This window comes from Theobroma cacao, chromosome 1 (genome assembly GCF_053813885.1).
Source record: "Theobroma cacao isolate CCN51 chromosome 1, ASM5381388v1, whole genome shotgun sequence".
Taxonomy (NCBI): Eukaryota; Viridiplantae; Streptophyta; class Magnoliopsida; order Malvales; family Malvaceae; genus Theobroma; species Theobroma cacao.
In genome coordinates this window covers 31,811,934-31,822,487 of record NC_142639.1, presented here as the reverse complement: position 1 = coordinate 31,822,487, position 10,554 = coordinate 31,811,934, and positions in this window count along the sequence as shown.

Below are 10,554 nucleotides of genomic sequence, written 5' to 3'. Positions count from 1 at the left end.
TCTTGTAGGTATTTGTTCACTAATAGGTATCAATCGAATCTTAAACCTTTATTTAGGTCTTTAGCCATAATTAGATAGTTAGATAACTATTTCTACTCTGACATTGTATCAACATTAATGAATTAAAACATATTTAATTTTAAAACACTAAACCTAAAAAATAATATAATTTTTTTTTTTTAGAATTATAGGAGAAGGATTTGAATCTTACTTTTAAAATAGAAAATCATGCACTAACCAATGAACCAAATATTCAAGTACAACAAATAATATAGGATTACTATCTAATACTAGTAAGAAAAATATATCATATATTCGATCAAACCATGTACCTAACAAGAGAGAATAATGAATAGGCATAAGCTAGAAATTTACCCATTTAATTGATGCTGCGCTTGGGTAGTGAATGCTTCATTTTTTAAATCTACAAATGCTTATTAACCTACATAACAAAAGAAGGATAATTTGATGTGTATGATAAAAGAGAAGACCTACAAGACTTTAGAGAGCTAATAGTAAATTGAATGGAATTAATAAGGAACCACCATATGTTTCAACTTTATTACTTTCCACTAGAGCAAGGATGAACAGAGGACACGTCATGGTGAGAGAAAAGCCACGAAAGCATGTAATGTGGAATAACACTGGCTAGATGCCGAATCAAAAGAATTGTTATAGATTCCAATGATTGAGGGTTTGATGTTGTTCCTTTTACACCTTGATACTCAAAATGTTGCATTTGAGGATTGCTAAAAAGGCTAAGAGGATGGAATAGCAGCCATTAGAGCATCCATCAAGAAAGTGTCGTGTTCATATTGCATCAACACATAATCAATGTCACATCAATAAAAGTGTCACATCAACTTGATTAAGATATAGTATTAGTATATTTATCGGCTAAATTTAACTGTATTAGATTTAAAAATTGAAATTAATAAATTGACAAAGTACAAAGACTTAGTTTATACAAATTATTGTATAAAAACTAAATTTATATTTTTTAAAGGTATAAAAACAAATTACATAATTTAACCAAAATTTTATTAAAAAAATATTTCAACCTTACTGAATGTGACCTCTATTAAGCATTTTTTTTTCAATAAAAAATGTTAAGGAATTAAAAACAAAGAAAATAGTGTACTCTCTTTCTTTTTCTCATGAAACAAGTATATTAGTTTTAGGTTTTATTTTGGAAAAACAATGGATAATTTTTTTTATTGTATAATGGTTAGATTTAACTATATTTTTTAGTTAGTGACTTAAGTTGTGCATTAACACTTTTTTCCTTCTTTATTGATTTTTATCCTATTATCAAAATTATCTTAAATGAAAAGCAAAATGGGCACATCTCTTTATCTAATCGCTTATTTTTTTTTAAAAAAAATGTTATTGACTTTAGTAATTTTTTCATGACAAAACATGTGACTCAGACCCTAATCTAAATATGTGTGTGGTCATTATAAACTACATGTTTGAGTAATAGATTTTGAAAAGAAACAAGATTTTAATTTTTTTTTCAAATAAAGTTCATAGTAAACATCCATCTTGGTCAATGTAATATTTCTTTTTTGAAAAATTAAATTATTCATAAATAAAATTGGAATTGAGAGTTCCTTGCAACTATACAAGACATGAGCCCAACTTTTGGATTGTTAGTACAAGGGTACAACCAACATAACAAACTAACAAAAAGACAAGCCCACGATAAAAATATCAAAGTAAGTTAATGCAATATTTGAACTTATTACATTTATCTTGTAATCTTAGTTGTAGTTTATTTTGTAAACTCTTAGCAACTTGTATATTATAAATAGATTATGAAAAGTGTAACGATTTAGGTCTAAGCACTATTGATTCAATAACATTTTGTATCTAAATCACATTGCTTTCAAAAGTTTAAGCTAAAGTTGCTAATAATTATTGACTTATACCTTTATATAAATCTTTAATAATCATATTCTCATATGATATGAGTTGAGGCATCACATCTTATCCACTCAATTCCTTTATATCTTCATTAAGGTCACATATCACAACCATAATAAAGGCCCATTGCATAGAATAGAGATCTCACTAGTGCAATGTGAATGTCCACATTGGGCTAATACATGTTTAAATACCAATTGCAACATCTTGGGTCCAAGTACCATTGGTCCAACAATTTTTTGAGTCTAAATCACACGATCTTTAAAAGCTTAAGCTCAAGTTGCTAGTAATGATTGACGTATACACTTATATTGGCTTTCAACAGTCACATTCAAATCTGATGTAAGATCAAATATCACAAAAAAAAAAAATGGCATTTATGTCTTCTCTCTCAAATTTTTTGCCTCACCTGTTTTTTTTATGGTATCAAAGTTGTGACGCCCTCAGGATGTTTTTCTTTTTTTATCCTAAATCTTCTTCATCATCAAATAATCATGTTTAAAGCCTCCTCTACTTATATTATCAATATCACATGTTGTTGCATGCTTACAAGGCAAGCTTGAAATTTGCCAAACCTTAAATGGAAAACTCCAAACTCCTATTTGCAAGTTCACCACAAAACTCCTTCCACTTTTAAAGACATTAAACTCACTCTCACTAATAGGCACCATTTTTCAAAACTAACCACTGTGCTTAACTCCATCAAGTTTTTTCTTAATTGTTAGAGTAATTACCATATCCCATGCGTCACAGACTTGGAACTTTAGCTTAGAACTGTGAGGCTTTAACCTCGTAAGTGAAGGCTAAATAAGCCTAACTCTTAACATAATGTGGAAGCAAAAATAATGAAGAAGAGAATTTAAAGAAACAGTAATTGTATTATTCCTTATAGGCAAACAAAATACCTATGACTTATGCTAATTGCTTAGTTGGCAACTTGGTGCCTTATAAAAAGACCCTAAGGGGTTTATTTATATGATAACCCCTCTTAACCCTAAGTGAAATCTTAATCTTATTTGAGTTGCAAGCAAAGTAAATAAGGATAACAAAAATAAAAAAAGTGTCATATTCTTAATAGAACACAACTAATTGAACCCTAGTTGCCATTCCCTAGCAACATTACACAAGAATTCTAACCTTTATAAACAACCTTCATATGCATGCACCTTTCTTATGTGCAGGCCTCGCATGCCTAACCCGTCGCTTTGCACTGCTCCACATGGCCCATCTCTTTGCACCGTTCCACATGGCCCATCTCTTTGCACCTTGTGTGTGCGACCTAACTCTATAGGTGTCCTTTGCAATAGCAACCCCATTCGTTGCCGACCCAATGAATGCTTTGGTTGAAATCTCGTGTCATGACACCATGTACATGCCTTCTCATATCTATCATGTGACTGTTTCATCAACTTCACTCTAAATCCTTTAATATAGTTAAGAATAGCTTGCTTCAAACACTACTAATCCATTTATCGAAGCTCTCAACCATGTTGTTTATGACATGATCACTCTTCACATTAGGAACAAAGGTTAGCTTTGTGCATAAGATTAATGGTTTTTCCATCAACCATTAGTATGCATCACTATATTCTATCTTGATCTTCATCATTGCTTAATTTTATTCCCATTGATTACATGCTTTCACAACTTTTCATAAGTTGACTTTGAAATCTAAACCCACAAACGTTTATATGAAATTATTAAATAAGTATCTAACACACTTTCTTTGAGTTGCATGTGGCATGACTTTTGTGATGATTTCATTTAACCCTTACCACATAACAAAATTGAATAAATTAATTAATCAAATCAATAAATGAAATCAATAAATGAAATCAATAATGAAATCAGTTTATCTTTTGGTCATCACTCATCAATGTTAATAATCTATTAAAGTCATTAATGAATATACTCAATAGTTGCAAAAACCATGCTCATGCATCTTCATTTTCAAGTTCCACAATATCAACAACAATAGGAAACAATCCATAATTCCTATTGATGACCATAACTGATAACAAAGCTACTTCATAAGGCTATTTAAGTGGCATCCATCAACACCAACAAAAAACCTTCATCCATTACTAAACCTTTTTTTCATAACTTCAAAAAATAGGAAAAAAAAACTTTTAAAAGTAGGGTTCACACTAATTTATGGCCTTTTTAATTGCATGGTAATACTACCAAGTTTAGTATTTTTCACCATCGAGCATATAAATGCAGCAATTTGTATGACTTAGTATGAGTCTTTTAGGTTCCTCTCTTGCTATTATCTTAGCCTTATATAGCTTCTTTAGATTCACTATCACACCATACTTCTTAATCAGTTCATGCTACACTAAGTTGTAAGACATGTTTGGTTTAGAATATAATTGAAAGCCAAGCTTTTCTACTATCTAACACTTGTTGCGGCAACATGGTTATTGTTGACTCCTTTACAAGTGTGTTCACCCTCTAGTATTTTTATCTTGAATGCCTTCCTATCTAGAATAAATGTTACATGAATCCTCCAATTACAAACATTCCCCTTATAATATGTTGTATACTTTTTGTCATTTTGAGTCTTATATATCTCTAATTCTTCTTGAATTACATAATCATTCATGAATTCCTTAAAGTGATCAATACTGTTAAATAACATATTCTTGACAAGCTTTACCTTTCTAAACTCATCATGTGCATAAATAGTACTTGTTATAGGCCTATCAATTAATTTGTCCTTTTATTAGAATTAAAACTTCCATTATTTCACTATTCAACATAACTTCTAAGATTAGATAAACCATTAACATTACTGTGAAACCCTAACTTTTATAAATGCGTAACTAGGTGTAGGAACGATGATGTGGACTAGGAGGAATTTCGTCCTTTCCTTAGTAAGTGTTATTAAATATTTTGGTAACCAAAATATTTAAGGTTTATGCTTTTGGAGATGTATTTTAAATTTTATGAAAAAGGTTTGAAGAGTAAATAATAGAAAGAAGGGATTATCGTTAATTACCCCTAAGTAATAGAAAGAGGGCATTTTGATTAATTATCTCTAAATAATGAAAAGAAGGCATTATGTTTAATTACCCTTAAATAATGAAAAGATGACATTTCAATTTATTACCCTAAATAATAAAAGAAAGGCAATCCGATTAATTACTCCTAAATAATAGAAGTAAGACATTCCGATTGATTACCCATAAATAATAAAAAGAAAGTAATTTGTTTATTTACCTCGAAATAACATAAAGAAGTTAGTTACTCTTAAATAACACAAAAACATGTTTGACTTTTCAAAGAAATTGTGGCCAAGCTTCTTTAGGAAGCTTTACGTCTTTCTTTATAGCCGCCCATCATTCTCCAAAAGCGTTTTCTCCCTTGTTTATTTTTTTCAACTCAAGACCACATTTCCTCCAACAAGAAAGCCATGATTTTCTTTCTTTTTCTTTGTCCTTTCATTCTTCTACTTTAAACCTTCATTCTTCCTTCTTGCTCACTAAATCAGTAGCTTCTAACACCATTTATTCCCTTGATAGCTGAACATAAAAGAGAGAAAGAAAAATTTCTCTTCATCCTAGTTTTTCTCTACACTACCACTTTCAAATATACCAAGGTTGTAAACTTTAATCAATTTTAAGTAAGTAAATGTGAGATTTCAGCCCACAAAAACTCCAAATTTTATGGTTTTATTTTTCAAAAAAATTGATTTCTAATTTTTCATAATTTTTTTCTTAAAAATATTAGGTTTTGTTGAATTTTACATCTCTGAGCTCACAAAGGTAAGGAAACCTTAAATTTGAGTAGCTAGCTTAATGGGTTTGTAAATTATACTAGAATTCTAATTTAAATTTTAGGTTAGGAGTAATTTAGCTAGTGTCGTAACGTGCGGGTCCGGGAACCCGACCGCTAGACGTGGGTGTGAAAACTCACTAAAAATTAAACTAGGAGTCGCCACCAATCTTTTTTACTAGGTGCGATTGGCCACCTATTGACTCGATTCTAATTGATGAAAACTTAAATTAATTTTAAGCCCACCGAAAAGAACCTTAAACTGGTCTACAATTTCCTGGATCTAGGTTCGAGAGTACGGTTATGTCCGGGGAAGGATTAGCACCCCTCATACGCCCGTTCCATGAACGGTACCATTTTTAGATTATCCTATTGGGCTTTAATTTTTAATTTCACTAGATATCCTTAATTATTACCTTTTATTTTATCTCTTATTTAACCTAAAATGTAATGCAAATGGGTGACGAGGTGAAATGCATGGCGTGAGATAAAAATGACGGACAAATAACCTTTTATCGAGGATATTTTCCGAATCCGCCCATCATACTGGTGGGATTCGGGATATTCTCTCACCTAGGGAATTATCCAAGAAACTCGCCTTCGCAAATTCGACGAATAATTCCCGTCATCGGGGTCATCGTACGCTTTCTTTTTTTAAAATAATATTTTTGTGCATAATGAACCTAATTCGGGTAAAAGCCTTTTATTAAATATGGTTCTTGAGCCCTCCCATCATACTGGTGGGGATCCGAGGACATCTTTTTCACCTAAGGAACTTTTCGAGAGATACCCGCCTTCGCAGGATCCCCGAAAGATCCCATCATCGGGGCTTAAACTCGAAAACAGAAATATTTATATGCAATGATATATATGATGCAATACATATGTGCTATACTAATGCAATTATTTATATTTTTTTGTTATTATTAATTATTTTTATTATATATTTTATTATCATGTTTCCTATTCTTATTTCTTATCATTATTATTTTTTTATCTTTATCTTTACATTTTTTTGTTCTAAGTCCTTATGTTTTCCTTTTATACTTAGACAAATTGCTTATAATTCTATATTATTTTAGTGAACAAAAATTATATATTTTTATTATACTATTTTTTTATTCTATATATATATTTATATTTTTTATAATCATATATTTTTCATAAGCACTCTTTTATTCCTACCTGATGCCTAAGATCTCACTCCATATATATATTATTATTATTTTTATTATTTTTTTTATCTTTATCTTCACATTTTTTTATAGTTTATGCCACTTAATACTCAATGCTTAATTTTAAATTAGTTATTTCTTATTGTTATTTATTTATTTATTTATTTATTTAATGTCATGTATATTGTATTTTCACAAATTAATTATTTATTATATGTTTGAATTGTTATTACATTATCATTATTTTATTACTTATTATTTATTTTTTATCAAGTAATTTTATCAAGTAATTTTTTTTGTATAATCAAGCTCTTTATCTATTAAGGATTTCGGAATCTTGAAATCGAGGCCCTCCCATCGTACTGGTGGAGCCTTGATTCGGATTCCGAGCCTAGGGAACATAAACTCGGGATTGCGACTTCTCGTATCTCGATCGATTATCCCATCATCGGCATATTATACTTATAGTTAATATTATAGTATTTTGTATTTATTTTATTATTTATTGTATTTTTTTGAAGAGTTAATTAATTTTTTTTAAGATTGATTCCCATATCTATTTTATTATAATTATTTTGATACTTAACATAATATATTTGTTTATATTTATTTATATTTATTTTTTTATCTCTATTCACTAAATATATATTTTAATGTACATAAATATTTCCCATGCTCTTTTCTATATTTTATTTAAGAATACCTCACTAATAGCCTAATAATTTCCAATTTCACTTACTTATTCTATATGTAACTCTTTAGCTTACTATTTATTTCATTCATTTATATATATTTCATTTAGCAATCTATTTTTTGTTTTGCATATTTACTTCCCTCACCCTTATTAAACATTCTCCTACATTTAAATTTTTTATTAGCTATATGTATTTATTTTTATTTTTATATTGTATTTTTATATATAGATTTATATCTCTCTATGTGTATTATCTTCTTTGACCTAAAAATAATATCTAAAAAATTTTAGAACCTTATGCTAAAGTAAACCAATCCTAATCCTAAAAAAACATTCTCCAGAAATTTCTAGGGCATTGTATTAAATATTTTCGGATTAATCTTATGAGGCTTAAATTAAATATTATAGATTAAATCCAAACAAATCAAACCATAATAACTTAAGCAATTAAATCATTATGAATCAATTAGGCAAAGGAGTGAAGTTTTCCTTACCTGATCACGCTAAATTAGTTCAAGACATTTAGGCTAACCACAACTGGCACTAAACGCACCATTTGGCTCTGCACAACACCCTTTGGAGCACCAAACGACGCCGTACGGCTTAGGGGAGATGGACTTCCTTTTCTTATTTTTCTCTCCTCACTTTTCACATTTCTTTCTTCTTTCTATGTCGGCGGTACTTTCCCTTTTTCTCTAAAAATGCCGCCTTTCTCTTCTCTTCTCAAATCATCCCCCACCGGCAGCGACCCCAGCTTTATCCCTCCTACACGACAGCAAATAAACCAAGCTTACCCATTTTCAACCGGCGGCAAACACCCCAGCTATTACCCACTCTCTCCGGCGGCAAACCCCCAAGCTATTACTCCTCCTAACCGGCGGTAAATACCCAAATTTTTACTCCTCCTAACCGGCGGCAAACACCCAAATTTTTACTCCTCCTAACTGGCGGCAAACACCCCAACTTTAACTCTCCCTGCACACACCCTCTTTTGTATTGTTTTTGGTATTCATTGATATATTTTTTTGGTTCTTTCTCTGCTGCTAGGCTCTAAGGTTTTTTTTGTTGTCTATTTTTTTGGCCTCTTTTCGATTTCTTTTGTGGATTTTTTTTTTTTGTGTGGCTGCTGGGATTTTTTTGTTGCAGGTTCTCTCCCTCTCGATGCTACAGTGCCCCCTCTCCTTTATACCCGATTCCCGGGTTCTTGAGGGGGCACGCTCCATTGCCTTGTCCCTGGGCACCCGGGGGCAAGTTCCACTATCCTGCCAGACGCGAATTTTTCGCGTCTGGCAGGTGAGAGAGGTGCCTGGCAAGGTGCGTCCGCACCCTGCCAGTCGTACCTCTCTCCTTTCTTTTTTCATCATTTTCATTTTTTTTATATATATTTTTAATTTTTTCTTGTTTATAATTTAGTGTCTACAGCTAGTGTATATTTATTAAAATTATTAATTTTGAATTTTTATGATATATTTGGGATAATTATTATTTATTAGTAATTATAGGTTCTATTGGTATTTCAAAACTCAACTTGGATCGAGGTGTTAGTGGTGTTGGTTTTGTAAGATGGTATTAAAATGTGAATGGACTTGCATGCAAACTGTTTTGTTAGAAAATGCATGAAACTTTTTGAAATATTGTGCCTATAAATGTTTCGGGATTGTTTTATTAATATGTTCATAGGTACATATGTTTATATATATATATATGTAAGACTATATAAAATATATGCACATTTTATTATACAAACTTGCACGGAACTATCACAACTCAAACTAAAGGGTCATGAACGGCGCACGACTTTAGCAAACGAAGTTTGCGAGATAACAAATCAATTCAAGCACAATGCATATATCCATAGGTTTACGTAGCTAACAAATGTTCATTTAATAACATAATTTCAAAGTTTATAAACATTGCTCCTTCGCACAATGGACATAATAGTGTTTCACAATATTCGCAAGCCATACATGGGCTAGCATAATGGGTTCGTCCCATACAACAACTAAACCAAATAAATAGCAACACAGTGCCTACATAATCCGAAGTATAACATAGATGAAAAAAAAAATCAAAATCGAAAACGAAAACTGACACAAACTCAAATTCAGTAGAATGGATTCTTCAAATGGTAAATGCCTAATAGATGCCAAAAGTATTTGTCTAAAAGACGATACTAACCACCTGAATCTTGTAGTTTATTTATCTACATAATGTAACAAATGATTGGGGTGAGTCATCTATAACTCGGTGAGTGGAAGCAAAAAGAAATCTAATATAGATTGTGCAGAGACATGTATTAAAATGCATTCACAACAACCTTGATGAATACTTTTCCATCCAAATGAAGATAATAACACCGTGCCACGAGTTTTGCCTTCACAACAACCTTGAAACTTCGTTTCTGTAAAGGACAAGTGAATAAGAGACTCGTAGGCCTAACTGTGAATTCCACTCTTTGGGGAGCCTTAATGGTAGCATTGTACACAGATCGAGGATCTACATTGGTGACTTTTTCATGGAAAATACTTATGGTTTGTGGTTAGCCACTTGTCATGGTAAGCTACATTGATAGATAGTTACGTGCATTATAACCAAATCTAGGAAACAACGATGAGCAATTTTTAGATTTTGGATCAATTAAATGTGCTATAAATGATCCACTGAAGCCTTCATGACATATGAACTGTATATAAGACATCTCATCCATGTCATAGACTAGGCTAAAGTTTATTGCTCTAGCAAGTATCAATTGACCAGTACTGTGGGCGGATTTAGCTTTCTTGTTCACCTTCCGACTCATTGGTTTTGCTTCATCGATAATTAGTATGTTAACATTGAGTTGCCTATTTCTGCTTTGCTGTTTTGTGATGCTCTTGTTTTGGCCCAAGGCTTTTTGTTTTAAAGAGTCATAAGATCTAAGATGATATTTTGCTTAAGTGTTTTCTTTGTGTTCGAGTTATGCAGCTAGTTTTTTATGGGCAA